Source organism: Sinocyclocheilus rhinocerous, unplaced genomic scaffold, assembly GCF_001515625.1.
Source record: "Sinocyclocheilus rhinocerous isolate Xijiao unplaced genomic scaffold, SAMN03320098_v1.1 scaffold507, whole genome shotgun sequence".
NCBI classification, from domain to species: Eukaryota; Metazoa; Chordata; class Actinopteri; order Cypriniformes; family Cyprinidae; genus Sinocyclocheilus; species Sinocyclocheilus rhinocerous.
This window is the reverse complement of record NW_015649561.1, coordinates 319,793-336,363: the sequence shown is the minus strand read 5'-3', so window position 1 is coordinate 336,363 and position 16,571 is coordinate 319,793. Positions and strand designations below refer to the sequence as shown.

Genomic DNA, 16,571 nt, shown 5'->3' with positions numbered 1-16,571 from the left:
ACTGAGTTAAGGGTTTGAATACTTATGCAATGTACTTATTTCAGTTTTTTATTTTTTAATACATTTACAAAGTTGTGACAGTTCTGTTTTGATTAGGGTTAAACCAAAACTCTGCAGGGCTGCGGCTCTCCAGAACCGATGTTTGCCACCCCTGGTATATAGTATATAATCTATATTTATTTTACTTATAAATAAAAAATGATAACAAGTCTTACACCGTTTTGCTTCAGAAGTAACTTTTTTTCCTTGTTATTTTTTTATTTACTATTTACTTGTTATTCTTTATTTATTACTTGTATCTTGTTTTAGGAATGTTTAGATGTTTTTACTGGAAAATAACATATATACAGTAGTACCTGTCTTTGTAAATAATGAAGATTTGGTGGAGGTTTTCTGCATTTTTATTTTGAACGGAGTCTTGAATCTCAGCCAATAGGTTTTTGTGAACTTTAACCAGGTCCTGTGAAGCACAAATATACATATAAACATAATTTAAATTTGTTGAAAACTTCAGACAAAATTTAAAACAAAAAAATGTAGAAACATTGTGGTCAGCTTTACTCACTGGTATATTGATGAAAATCTTGTCAATTTCTGTTGCTGAGATGAATTTCATCAGTGGAATCATAAAGTACTGTTATGACAGAAATAAAAGTTTTTTTTAGCTCCATGTAGGAAAGTTATATCCTACGTTGTGTGGCAACAGTGGAGCAGCTGTCCATCACTATGTGAAGCACGTTATGATAAAACTCTCCATCCTGCGAATGTGAATCTCACCTTCTCAATGGTCTCCAGGGTCTCAGTGTATTTGGCTTCTGTCTGTTTGATCTCTAGAAGACAGCAGCTTCTGATATCCACCTCGGCCTGTTTCTGTCAACACAACTCACTTATTCAGACTACAGCCAGCCATCCAAAAAACAGCTTCAAAAACACAACCTAATAAAGTTTTAAAGGGTCACAATGCAACCCATCCAGTTTAAAGATACAAGTTTTTTTTATTTTTTCTTTCTGGTGCTTTTCGTGTTTAAAGTGAATTTACTCATAGAGATACTTACGAAAAAGCGACCATATTTCGGGTAGGAGAAGGAGTAGGTGTTTTACAAAGGAAATCAACACTTTGATGCATTTGAAGAGTGTGTGTGTGTGGTATTGAGTCATTTGAGTACCGCTTGAGACGCAGCAGCCTCTGTCCTCATCAGATCCTCATACACCTCTCCTCCCTCCACATCTCCATACACAGGGTCATAAATATCTTCCTCCAGCTCCTCACTGTTCACACAAACACATTCAGATTAGGACTTCAAAATTGCTATAAAAATATGAACACAATATGATTGCACAACAGTTCTGGTCAAAACTCTCAGACTTTGCGGCTACTGGTTTTTAAATGTAATAGATCAGTGCACTGCTGTATGTATGGGTCTATTTCTACAGAAAATTCCAGTGTAACTTCCTGTTTTGACACTTACTATTCATCATCCATTCACATTCCTCCCACACAACGCCTAAGTAGGTTATAGATCTCATATAATACTGAAAATATGAATTGTTCTTCCGAAACAAAACATGAATATATATATATACGTGGGTGACTAAAACCACAAGTGCTAATGAGTTTCAGTTAGAAACTAATATCTCATTGCTTCCGATCAAAACAACTGCCGAAGAGAGCTTCATACTTACTCAATCAGATCTGCCAAGTGGATATATATGTCTTCATTTTCAGTGCTTTCCTCTGTGGGAAATGACCTGTGAAATCGGTACAGAATTCTTTGTTTTAGCTCAGAGAATAAGATGATTATTTTCTTGCATTGTAAATGCAAACTCACCTGATTCCTTTCTGTTGTGCAAAAGGCGTATGAGAGAGTTTTGATAGGGTGTCAATGACCTGGAAAGACACAAGCAAGTTGTTTGTTTGCAAATTACTGTAGAAATGTGTGTCGGCCAGTTTCAGTTTTTGGTCTATCTACAGTATAGATAGCTTTAGCTTATCTGTAGTCATTGTGTTTTTCAGCATGTTTCTCCAGTCTTTTGAGACAAATATGTATTATGTACTTATGAAAACAAACTGTTCAGAACATCCTCTCCAAGTAAAAAAAGACCAATTAATGAAAAAAGCCAGCCAAGCAGCCTGTTTTAAAAGATGTCTGATGGCAACATTTGGACATACTGTAAGAACATTTATTTTTACTTTTAACAAGATCGTTGATCATTTCTGTCTGACCTTCACAGTGTTTGTCCCATTTTAAATAGTTTTGTGATGCAATGCAAGTTGGTGGAATTTCTGTTGATTTAATACATAACAAAAAAACCTGCAGCTCTAGAAAAACGCAGCAAAACGAGAACACTTTGAGTTTTAAAGTGAGTTTTAAAATGTGCGTTTTAAAGCTACAAAATATTTTAATTGTAAGAGTTGGTGAGATGGCAGAAAACATACTTTATATTTTATTTTGGTTAATAAATATATACACATATGATATATATGATATGTTGCAAACAGTGAAGCTCAATGAAATATAATTTTGAAATAGAAAACGTATTTAGTTTCAACCCCTTATATACCAAAATACTGTACATTTCTAAATGTATTTCCGGGGCAAGAAAATAAATTTCCTTACAGTTGCCTACATTTATGCTAAATACAAATGTGGATGGCCTAATAGAGATCAAAACTAGATTTATAATGATTTATGTTTAATATTTATTATAGCAATATTGCATATATGAGTATGTTAAATTATGTTCCTTGCTGAAGTTTTTTCAAATGTGTTATATGTTCACACGTGTTATAGACAACAAATCAAGTTTTTGTTCACATGTGACACACACACACACACAGTTAATGTCAAAGAGCTCAATTTTGGTCTCATCTGACCACAGCACTTTCTCCCCAAGCCTTCTCTGAATCATTAAGATGTTCATTGGCAAACTTTAAACGGGCATGTATATGTGCCTTCTTGAGTAGTGGGACCTAGCGGTAGAGACCTGCACTCCCGCGGGAGTACCGCGGGACCCTCGGGACCCAACGCAACAGGGTGCGGCGCGGGACAACTCTTGATGGGCGAGGCGGAAAGAGACTCATGTGTGTGCGGGATGATGAACTGAGATGTCAGCTTTTAGTGATAATAAAGGAAGCGCTGCTTGCAATCCGCCATGCCAAACCATGCACGCAGCTGCCCATGCTTGCTTTTCTGTTAAAAATAACACTGGTTTGTGAATGTTGATGCTTAGCCTAAATAACAAATATTTTATCGGGAGCATTTATACTGGGATGTTGTGGATCTAAGGAGATGATACAGAACCATTTGATGTTAATTTATTTTGCGGGCGGGAGCGGGACAAAACATGAATGTCGCGGGCGGGAGCGAGCCCAGATAAGATATTTTTCTGCGGGAGCGAGCGGGCGTGGGACAGAATCTTGCAGGAGCGGGGATGAAAAATCCGTCCCGCGCATGTCTCTACCTTGCGGCCGCTACAGGATTTCAGTCCATTGCGGCGTAGTGTGTTACCAATGGTTTGCTTGGTGACTGTGGTCCCAACTGCCTTAAGATCATTAACAAGCTCCTCCTGTGAAGTTCTGGGCTGATCCCTCACCTTTCTCAAGATCATCCTTACCCCATGAGGCGAGATCTTGCACGGAGCTCCAGACTGAGGCCGATTGATGTTTATTTTGTATTTCTTCCATTTCCGAATAATCGCACCAACAGTTGTCTCCTTCTCACCAAGCTTCTTGCTGATGGTCTTGTAGCCCATTCAAGCCTTGTGCAGATCTACAATCTTGTCTCTGACATCCTTTGTCAGCTCTTTGGTCTTGCCCATGGTGGTGGGAGAGGTTGGAATGGAAGATACAGATTGTGTGGACAGGTGTGTGTACTTGGATGGGTTAAATGCAGAGCACAAATTCCAAGTATGGGACACCATACTTGGCCACACATCACGTCCTTTCCTTTTCCTTTCCTTAAAGTGACAGGACTAATCCGTGTTCCACATGGGCACATAACCAGTCTGAGTGAGCCAGAATTCTTGCTGGTTGGTAGGGGATCAAATACTTATTTCACTCACTGAAATGCAAATCAATCTCTAACCTTTATATTTTATATATAATACAATATAATAATGTTTAATTTTATATATAATATAATGATTTTTTTTGGTTGCTATTCAGTCTCTATCCATTAAAAAAAAACTACCATAAAAATTACAGACCCTTCATTTCTTTTTAAGTGGGCAAACTTACAAAATCAGCAAGGGGATCAAATAAATATTTTCTCCAACCGAAATGAAAATTCTGGGCCGAAACCGAAAATTCTGGATGCACTGAAAATGCTTTGTAATGATTATTATTTTATTAAATAATACAAAGTAATTTGGTAAGATTTTTTAATTTAACTCAATTTTAATGATACTGAATTTTAAAAACAAAACATACTTCTTACTGAAAGTAACAATTAAATTGGACAGAATTTATATTAATAGTAGTAACACATTACAATAAGGTTCATTAATTAACATTAGTTAACTACTTCAACATGAAAGAATAAACAATACTACTTCAGTATTTATTAATCTTAGTTAATGTTAATTTCAACATTTACTAATGCATTATTAAAATCAACAGTTGTGCTTGTTAACAGTTAATGACCTCTGAATCAACATGAACTAACAGTGAACAACTGTATTCTCATTAACTAACATTAGGAAAGATTAATAAATACTGTAATAAATGTATTGTTCATTTTAGTTAATAAGCTACATTAACTAACACTAACTGTCAAGTCAAACTGAAATAAATGAATAAAAATAAAATAATAATAATAATTTGTCAGCCAATCGGAGTGAGGGGCGGAAAATAATGGAAGGAAAAGAATCTGCTGTCGCGTGAGATGAGGTGGACACAACTTCTCTGCCGAAACCTAAAGCTGGACGCAAGGAAACAGCACAAACATCCAAACTGTCATCATATCATAAGTTATGTCCATAACTATGGATCTATGAGACTGAAAGATTACCATCACCATGGTCTTATCCTCAGTGACGCCATTCCTCCGCCTATCCTCGAGAACTAATTACAACAATGTCAGGTGACTGACCTTAGGGGTTGGCTGTTATATAACATCCAGATGGACCAACCACTTCCTCTTGCCTGGAACGCCTCAGCTCGTCCCGAGTGACAAGAGATGGTGACGGTCATCGCTCAGTCTCATAGATCCATAGTTATGGACATCACTTACGATCTATTTCAACCTCACTCAGACCGTCACCACGGTCTTATCCTGGATGACTAATACCAACAGAGTCACACGAGACCAGTATCATTTCCCTTCTCTGGTAACTTAACAGCAGATAAAACAGCAGACTCCAAAGAATTTGGATTTGTAACATTAATCCTATAAAACCTTGTGAACGTGCACGGGGTGCTCCAAGAGGCCGCGGCACATATGTCTGAACGTGCTACCCTCTTAAGTGCTGCCCAAGAAGTGGCCATACTCCTGGTAGAGTGGGCAACTAGATCACCAGGAACAGGTAGATTTTGACTGGAAGATGCTTGTGAAATTGTATCCACTATCCAGTGAGACAATTGTTGCTTAGACACAGCATTGCCTGCACACTTCTTGTCAAAACATACAAATAGTTGTGTATGTGACTGTCACAATGGACGAGTATGCTCAATGTATGTATGCAGTGCTCTGACAAGACAGTCCTCACTGACTGATAAAGAGTGCAATTCACTAACCCTCTTGGCTAAACATATTGCCAGGAGGAACATGGTCTTCCATGTCAGGAACTTTAGATTGGCTTTATCCAAGGGTTCAAAAGGTGCTTTGACCAGTGAACGAAAACAATAGTAAGATCCCAAGCGGGTGACCTCATAACCGTCTCTGAGCACAAACAGTGCGCACCCTTCAGGAACTGAGACACCAAAGAGTGTTTACCAACACTTATACCATCCACTAACGAATGGAAGTGTGAGATGGCTGCAATATAGACCTTTATAGTATTAACCGATTTCCCCCGAATCCAACGACTGAAGGAAACGGAGAACAAAACTAGTGTCACAACTGGTAGCATCTAGCTGATCGTCTTGACACAATGCTGAGAATATCTGGCACTAGCTAGAATAGTTACTCCAAGTAGAGGGTGCCTTAGAACTATTTATTGTCCTCAGTACAGCTTCATCTAAGTCCGTAGGGAGGGACTGAGCAGAGGCCATACCCACAATTGTAGAATCTCTGGCCTCGGGTGCCAAATTTCCCCCTCCGCCTGAGACAGGAGATCGGCTCTCCTCGGTAGCTGCAAAGGATGACCTTGAACCAAACTTGAGATCCCCAGGGGATCTACTTGGTTGTTCAGGGAATACCATTGATTGCAATGAGCTGTCTCTGCCGTTGCAAACAGATCGATCTTCGCCATACCGAACTGTCCCCATATAAGTCTTACCACTTTGGGATGGAGATGCCACTCTCCTGGAAGAGGTCCAGTTCGAGACAGCAGGTCTGCTGCTTTGTCCACAACTCCCAGTATGTATACTGCCGTGAGAGACAGGAGTTTCAGAGACGACCAAGAAAGTAGTTTCTTTGTCACCTGGAGACATCGTGCTGATCTGGTGCCACCCTGGGGATTGATGTGATACACTGCGGACATATTGTTTGTCCTTATCAAAACATGTTTGTTTTGCAATAACGGGAGAAAAGTCCTCAGAGAGAGGTAAACTGCCCTGAGCTCCAGCACATTGATGTGCTCTAAGGTCCAGGGAGGTTCCCAGAAAACTCTGACAGACCTGCCTTCCTAAACTGCTCCCCATTCTGTCAGAGAGGCATCTGTTGTTATCACAGACTGCCTCGCTGGGATGTTCCCTAAAGGAACCCCTTGTGATAGTAAATTCTTGTTCTTCCAAGGGCGTAACATCTGGATACACCTCCTTGTAACCCGCATCCTCACATGTTTGTCTAATTTGGGATGTAATTTGACGCTGTTCACCCACCTTTGTAGTGGATGGGCTCTGAGAAGACAGAGAGGAATCACAATCACTGCCACTGCAATCATACCCAGCAACTGCTGGAACTGAATTAGCTTCATCCTCCTGTTTAGATTAAATGACTGAGCCAGACTGGACAATTTTATCAATGCAATCATTAGTTGGGAATCGAGCGAAATCCCCACAAACACTGTCTGTTGTCAAGGACTTAGATTGCTTTTGTCCCAGTTTACTTTGAGACCGAGAGACTAGACATGTTGAATTACCATTTTCGTGTCCTTCATGACTTGACTGCGAGAAGGAGCACAGATAAACCAGTCATCCAGGTATGCTAGAATTTTTATTCCTGCACACTGAAGAGGATGAAGGGCTGCTGAAACCACCCTGGTGAAGACCCTTGGAGACAATGAAAGGGTAATCTAGCAGTTTACCTAAACTGGTAAACCTGATCTTGAAAGGCAAAGCAAAGAAACGGGTGATGATCTTGACAGATGGGCATGTGGAAATATGCGTCCTTTAAGTCTATGGAAGTGAACCATTCTCCTGGTTCTATAGATTCTAGAATTTGTGTTGTTGTCAGCATTTTGAAAGGCAACACCTTTATGAATCGGTTCAGTTGTCGTAAGTCCAGAATGGGCCGAAGTCCACCATCCTTCTTTGGTACCAGGAAATATTTAGAATAGAATCCAGTGAACTGTTCTCTGATGCTTATATTAACAATTGCCTTTTACTGCAATAGGTTTGTAATCTCCTTGGCTAAAATTTGTGCCTGGACTGGGTCTTTGACTATGGTCATGAACCCCTGAAAAAGTAGGAGGACACCACCAGAACTGTATCCTGTATTCTTTCTTGATGACATCTAGGACCCAGCGATCTGATGTGAACTTCTCCCAACTGTCCAGGCGTAGTTGGGAGCATGCCCCGGCGACTCCAAGACCGTTATGCATGGCCTCGCTGGGGTTTGGAACCCCTGGGAGTACGCTTCCTCAGGGATCCTCCCCTAGCTGGAGTGTGAGACTGGTCAGATTGGGGAGCTTGATAAGATTGTCTGGTGCCCCTATCATGGGACTGATAACACCTAGTTCGTCTTCTGTCATACCCCCAAGGTTCTAAACGAGGAACGTGTGAGGGCTGAAAGGGCTGAGAACCTTTATGGCCATATCTAATGGGTCCAACATGACCAAATATTTGTTGGACTGATTCTCTTCTGCGTCTTGCTTGATCAGCAGTATCTAACAAAGACTGAGAATCAGGGTTAAACACTCTACCAGGAATTACTGACATATTAGTCAATTCCTTCCGAATAGTTTCCGGCAAGGATGTCTGAGCTAACCAAATCTGCCTTCAGGCTAAGATCGCTGAAGACATAGATGCACCAATATCTCTCGTAAGATGTGAATGCGTGATGAGTGCTGCGTCAACCAGATTCATAGCATCACGATCTTCTGAACTGATCACTTTCCTCAAAGCAGCCAAGACTATCGCCCAAAGCGTTTCCCGATCGGGCTGCCCGAATAGCTGCATTATACGCTTGGCACATTGGTCGATTTGTCTTCTGACATTCTTTACCAGGGCACCTAGGATTATCTGTGACCCGATCAGGTCCCAAAGAGGTTAAAGCTGCAATCTCTCGCTCCACTGAGGGCATGTTACCCATACCACTCTCAGGGACATAATTTATCTTGACAAATCGTCTACACCCTGCATTAAATTGGGGTGCCGCTTTTGGATTATTCCAGGCTTTCCTCAACATCTGAGAATAATCTTCAGCCACAGGAATAGACACAGGGGGCTGAGCATGAGAAATACTTGCCCACACCCCTTGTTGGGGAGCTGAAACTGTAGCTTCTTCTTTAGTATCAAGACCCAAGAATTTTGCTGCACTTAAAATGCGAGAAAATGTCAGAGTGTGGGCTCCCCTCCTCTGAAGCGCCAGACCTGGATTCATCCTCGTTATCCTCTTCATCCTTCCCCTCACTACCATAAAGGGAATAATTTGCATGCAGTGAAATGATATCCACTGAATCATCCTTTCCCTCCTGGTGTGATAACTCATCACCCAAAGAGGCTGCAGACGGGCGGGTACAAAGTTGTGTGCTCACTGCAGTTGTACATGTTCCAAATTTACCCGCTAAATCACATAACGCTGCCAAAATATGTAACGGAGTATCATTCTTGGGTTCCTGTACTACTGTGGCCCTCCCACGTTTATTCTGAGGTATGTCAGAACGTGAGGACCTAGTAGAATTGTCATGGGTACGATCCCTCTTGCGCTTACAAGGATGTTCCTTTACTAAGGGGCTTTTAGAAGCTACTTCTTTCCTACTACCAGTTGAGTGTCTGGCTCTCTGCACCCTTTCCTGTAACGTTAACCCTACTGCCGCTGCACAAGGTTTCTCAATATCGTCAAGTAAATGCTGCATACCCAAACAGGATGGGCATTCTCTATGTCCATCTCGTGGGTGCATATCAGCCTGACAAAATCGACATGTTGAGTGACTCATGTCAACACAAATAAACTGTGACGAATCACTGTTCATTAATTATCTTTCAAAGTCTGTGAACAGCATTCTTCGAATCACAGTATATTACTACCACCTGAGGTTGAAGTACAATTTATTCAACATAAACGTCTTGGTTTTTATTGAAAAGAAACGAATAACAACAAAACCATTCACATGTAGTTTGTGACGAATCACCACCCATTAATTGTCTTTCAAATAAAGTCTGAGAACAGAACTTTTCGAAAATCAAATATTACGTAAACAAAGAATATTTGAATATCCCCCACTCTACGTGCGTACACACAGTAACCAGGATGGAAATATCGCGTCCACTGTGGACAGCAGACCCGAACACAAACACCTGTAAACAACTTGTAATAAAGTAAAGTAAGGGGACACTCACCAATGCGCGTTCCAGCGTTGTGTCCAAAATACAGAGGAGAAATCCAACACAATCCTCAGGGACCTAAAGTGCCTGCATGAAAACGTGACGGATTGGAACCGTAATCTCTCCTGAGTTTGACTTCAAATGCAATCAACAGATATCCGGATCTCCGGATCTCCTCATCTCAGATGAGGCGAGAAAGGCAAATAGGAAGTGGTTGGTCCATCCGGATGTTATATAACAGCCAACCCCTAAAGGTCAGTCACCTGACATTGTTGTTATTAGGTCTCGAGGATAGGCGGAGGAATGGCGTCATTCAGAATAAGAACGTGGTGACGATCTGAGTGAGGTCGAAATAGATCCTGGAGTGGCAGCTAGTGAGAACTTTACTTTCGATTCTATAAACGAAAGGATGTGGCTGATGTAGCGCCAGATGCTATATCAGTTTGTGATGCAGCAAATGTGTTTGCGTTCTGCACGGAAAGATCCATGGCCTTACTGTGTTTATCTGTTAATTGCTTAACTATTTCAAGTTCATATGTTAACTAATATAGTTCAGTGCAGCAAATATCAATGTTATTAAGTTACGAGTGTATTGATTTGCTTATCTTTCATTGTGTTTGATCGCTGGTAGAGTGACGATAGAATATTGTTTATTTCTGAAGTTCATGTGCGAACGTAGAGTGAAACCTGCGCGCTGAATTGGAATATGGAAATACATTTGAAAAAAATATATATAATAATTTATATATATATATACACAGTATCTCACAGAAGTGCCGGCACTGGGGAGCTACAGTTCATTGAGGGAACCATGAATGCCAACATGTACTGTGACATACTGAAGCAGAGCATAATCCCCTCCCTTCTGAGACTGGGCCGCAGGGCAGTACTCAAAAACATGATAACGACCCCAAACACACCTCCAAGATGACTACTGCCTTGTGAGGGGTGTACTCACTTCTGTGAGATACTGTATATATACACACGTTTTTTTCTGCTGTATGGGACATGGTCTTCAGGAAAAAATAGAATGAAAATAGAATTAATAATATAATAAGTGAATAGAACTAATTGAATGTTTTCTGCCATCTTGTCAATGATTAGAATTAGTGTGACACATGTGAAATCAGCAACAGCACTTGGCTGCATTTTACTTGAGATATAGCAAACGGTTTAACTATTATTAAATAGTTCTATAAAACTAGTTCCAAGTAACTAATAGGATGGATACTATCTACTATTTATATACTATTTCAGCTGAAAAGAAGAAGTGATTCCTGTTATAGTCTACCTATGAAAAGCTGTTATTAGAGAGGCATCGCACTCTCTGGAGAGGAAGTGGTCTTGCAATGCCAATCTTGTGCAATGTGGGCTTGCTTTCTCACATTTACACTTATGCACACACACAGACGTATACAGATTGACATATGGTATCACACATGCATGTAGCACAAACACACTTACAATAGACAGATCTCGATGATAGCACACCATTTGGGTCTTTGAATCACGCTTCAGAACACCTGTTGAAAACCAACCCTGCTTCCTTTAGAAAGTTATTTTTGTTCACGCCACTGATAAGAGGTGTTGTCATCTACTTTCATTCTCACTTCACGCATCCTAAACTGCATGAATGTTTTAGCATTTTAACTCTTTTCACAGGCAACATTCTGTGGAGATGGGAACAGCAGCAATCTGTACATCTATACATTTCCCTAGTATCTGTTCCACAAAGTATACGAAGGAATAAAATCAGATTGTTTTCCTTATTAGTAATATAACCTGCATTTAGGAATAACATTTTGAAGTTCTGTACAAAAACATTAAAATAGGTCACCTATACAGTATAAAGCTAAGATGCCAGCTGCAGGTCGAAGCTTTTGCAGCTTTACAGTCAGACCGCAGCAGAATTTCAATTCCAAGCAGCGCAGCAGAGGTGAGCTTTTCATTCTGAATCTCAATACACTGCGCATTCATACATTTCAGTTCTGAAACTAAGTGTGAATGTGTAGAAGGTAAGACTTTCTTTAGTTTAGTTTTATTTTCTCTCAGTATAAACAACCAGTCACAAACTTGAAGGAATTTGTGTTTAAATGCCTAAAATTGAAACAATAATAACTGTGCCTACAAATTAATTTCATTCAATTTATATTACATTTATGCATTTGAAAGACAAGACGTTCCTTGCATTCAAGTTGTACATTTTATCAGCCCATGGATTCCCTAGGAATCAAGCTCTTGACCCTGGCGTTACTATGCTCTGTTGTTCAAGCAACATGTTCTTTACAAAACTAAAATTTCAATGATTTGTATTGGACATGTTAGACTAGATAGTGAAAAAAAACAGCAGACATGCAAACCGCTTTAATACTGTTAAAAATCATCCCATGAGGCACTATGCCAAGAGTTATGACAGTTTTAATTTAACATTTTAGTCATAAAGAACTGCAAAACCTTATCATCCCTCCTGTCTTGTCACCTTACAATGCTTTTTTTAAGGTTTCCTGTGCTTCTTTGGTTTAACATGTTCATAAGAGGGACGTTGAAAACGCAGCACTCTTTGATCACTGTTTAAACCTGGTTGGGACTTGGGAAATTTAGAAATCAGGGACAGGACCGTGATTATAAATGTCAGCTAAATAATACGGTCAAAAAAAAAAAGTACAAAAACAGTCCATTCAATGCACTATATGCATATTGATTAGACAAACAAAAACACAACAAACAAACAATCAAAAATATCTGTAGGCCTACTCAGTGTTAGTTTTTCATTCTAAATTAATGTATTCAAATCATATGTGATGCAAATAAAGCAGTTCATGATAAACCATGTCAGTAAATCACTACTGCTTTGTGAAGACAAAACTCCCACCACCTATTGATTGGATGTAGTTGTGTCAATATGCTACCCCAGTAACCTAATAATAAGAGAATGCCTGGAAGGCATGTAGTAAATCCATATCTCTATTGTCACATGAAGTGACTGAAACAACTACATGTGCATAAGACTGCATGCATGTGCCGTGGAGTCTCTAAGGAAACAGCACAGGAAGATGAAAGGTGAGAAAAGGTTAAAATACAACCTCCAAACAGATGTGTTGTCTTCATGAGAGCACAAGCACGCATGAACAGCGTTCAACAACATTAACACCCGTGTAACTCCATGAGAAACTATTATAAGAAAGCAATAAGCAATGAGAGGCCATGTACTACAAGGCACCACATAAAGTGGAGTACCTACAACACTCTTACACATGGTAAAATCACAGTAGCACAGAGACTCATGCTACTTATTGACTTAAAAAAAATGACAACACCCATACAATGAAAAAAAAACACTAATGTTCAATACAGAGCTACAATTATTAGAATTGTATTCCATTTAAGTAACATACTTCATTATACTAATATTAGGCTGTGTGGTTGTTTGGCAAAGTAGGCAACTTGGCATGCGTTTTTTTTTTTCAGTCTTTTACAAAGGCTTTAAATAGCAAATCATCCAATCAGAGTCTGAACTATCAGTTTTATAAAGATACTCAATAGTAAAATAAGCACATAACTCCAAATCTGTGCCAAATCTGAGCTGTGTTTTATATCATTACTTCACAATTTATTTAAAGCAGATTTAATGGATGTGGATGTAACATGCGTACTTAAAAGGCAAACTCATGTTAGAAGATTGCTGCTGGGCAAAGATTATAAGTAGGATTAACTTAACCCTTGAGAACACACAGAGATCTATATATGGGGCAAAACACTAACTGCATTGGAAAATTGTGTGGTGTGAAGTAATGTTAACACTTCTCACACTGGTGTCACTGCTTCACTGTGTTGGTCAGTGTTGTTAGCTGCACATATAGTTAGCTAGTAGTAGTAAAACTTACTTAAAATATCTTCAAAGTTATAAGTCAAAAAAGTATTTAATATTTGTTATCTGTATGTATAGGCAAGACGTTAAAGTTGTTTTTTTAATGTTTTTGAGATTTTTTAAAAATCTCTCCGAGGCTGCATGTATTTGAGGGAAAAACACAGTAAAAGCATACTGTGAAATATTATTATCATTTCAAATAACTGTTTTATATTTTAATATATTTTAAAATGTAATTTATTCCTGTGATGGAAAAGCTGGATTTTCAGCAGCCATTACTCCAGTCTTCAGCGTCACATGATACTTCAGAAATCATTAATATGTTGATTTGGAGCTTAACAATCTTAATATCTTAACTTTATTATTAATAACTACATTTTAATATTCTATATAATACATTATATATTATAATATTAATGATATTATATTGATATTAGACATACTGAATTTTTGTAACTCATGTTTCCAGAGTAGCTTTTATGTGATTACTTTGTAATTGTTTTTATTTAAAATTATATTCTAAATTGAATTGTTTTGATGCATGTTTTCGTCTCTTTTTTGTATTTCAATGTATTTTAGCTTTTTGAGATGCAATTTTGAAAGGTGCTAAAAAAAAGTTTATTATTAATGATAATAATAACAACAACTACATCTACAACATTTTAATATGATCAATTTGATGCTTGCTGAATAAAAATATTAACTTCTTTTTTTTTTTAATGATCTGTGAAGGAGGACTACTGAGGTCCTCTATAAGGTCCTCTATCAAATGGCCTCCTCATGCTACTGAAAGATGTTGTTAAATTAGTAGCATTGCTAACTTTGTACTTTTAGTTAGTTACCCCAACATACATCATTTTAATCAACTTCAACATCAACTACTAAACCTGCTTTTTACTTTATGACTGCATAAAACACCAAGTTATCCAGATATATACTGAACAAATGACACTCCTCAGAACCAGTAACAACATACACACATGCCCTCAGCCATAAACCTTCAAAAACTGTGCAGTGGGAGTGTTTGAACGGCTTTTCTGTTCCCTACATTAGTCAATTCTTTCAGGAGTGTAGTTCAGCCCTGCAGGGCTGTGCTGATGATTCTGCATGGCTGCAGATGTGTCCTATGAGTACAGACAAACAATGGCTGAACCCCTCTGTGAAAACAGTGCAGTCCCTCACAGCACAAAGGACGCTTTACTTTATGTTTAACCCCACATGAGGCCAGATCTTCAGCCACTGCACTTGCCAGGAGGAAGCTACTGGAGTTGGTTACTCCTGTGGCTCAGGGAATTATTGTATTACACTGCCAGACAAAGACAGTCCAAACATTCAGGAAGAGGTTGTACATGGGAAGGTTTGGGAAATAAATGAGCTATTGATTACAGGTGACCTTCAGAGGCCAGACCACAACCACATCAGGCAGGCATTTACAAGTGTCTGCGATACAAGAAGAGACAGCTACAATTTCAGAGGAAAATTAAACACATTATGTTCATTGCACGGGAAATGTGAATGAATAAGCAAATGTTTATGTAGGGATAGATATTAATGTTCAAAGAAAGATTTGTTATACTGTAGGTAAATCTATTATTCTTTGGCCAAGGTTAAATATTATAATAATACAGATCATAATGTTGCAGAATCAAGAGTATAAAACTGTAGATTCTCAATTTCTCTGGTCAGTGGTACCCCAATCCCCCCCACCCCCCACATCAATACATACTGTCTGACCCATATTCAGCAAAAAAAAAAATCAGTCTCATTAACAGTCAGCATTATTTCACAAGTAATTCTGATAATATGATCAATGATTTCAAAATAAAATAACTTATACAACAAATTACTAATATTTATTATTAATATCTATTCATATATTAATTATGATTTTAGCTCATGGTGCACATTATTATTATGGTGTTAAAAAAATCTTAAAATAAATTTAACTAACAATTTGCTATTGGTCTCCTTCAAAAAAATTACTAATAAGAAATTCTTGAAAAAAGATTTTAGATTTGATTACCTTTCCAAAATCTCGGACATCAAAGAGATCGAAGGCATCAAACAGTTCACTCTTCTTCATCCCAAATGCTTCGCAGCATGCAGACAAGAACGTACGAATATTCTTCAGGCAGAGGAACTGATAAAGCAAAAAAAACAAGATTCTGTTCATTTGTTTATGTTTTTGCACACCTAGTGAAAAATAAATATACTAAAATGCATTTAAAATACATTTATTTCATGCTAAGTCTACTACAAATACATTTACATATTTAGGTACTTCAAAAAAATAACCTGCAATTGCACTTTTATTATACTAAACTGGTATACTTCATTTCTGCTAAATTGGAAAAACTATTTTTGTACTTAATGCACTTTAATTGTGCAGAAGTAGTGCTGAAGTACTAAAGATATACTGAAGTATATTTGATTGTGCTAAAGTGGAACTAGGCTATTGCAATACTTCAGGTACACTTTAAATATCTCACGTTTAAAGAAGAATAATATTATTCAAAAATCATACAATCCTCATCAATAGTGACACTAAAACACATTTTAGGCTTTTTTTAGGCACATTTTGAGGATATCATGGGAATCTTTTGTGAAAATGTGGCCTTGAGATAGATTAATTAGTGGAATCATTACGTCTTTTCCCTGTAGATGAGGAAATGAGATTTCCAACTAATCACAAACAGACTCTCTTGCCTAATAGGTGCTATTAACAATATTTTTTCTTACTATGCACAAGAGACCAACTTTGAAAATGACATAGAGTATGAGGAACTTCACACTACTATCAGTCTATTGTCATGATTGAATTTAATTTAAACAATT

The 16,571-nt window shown here is 38.2% G+C and overlaps 1 pseudogene; it reads right to left on the bottom strand.

Moving 5' to 3' along the window:
- The window catches only part of LOC107710623 (guanine nucleotide exchange factor VAV3-like), a 69,602-nt pseudogene that overhangs the window by 51,754 nt on the left and 1,277 nt on the right, over nt 1–16,571 (bottom strand).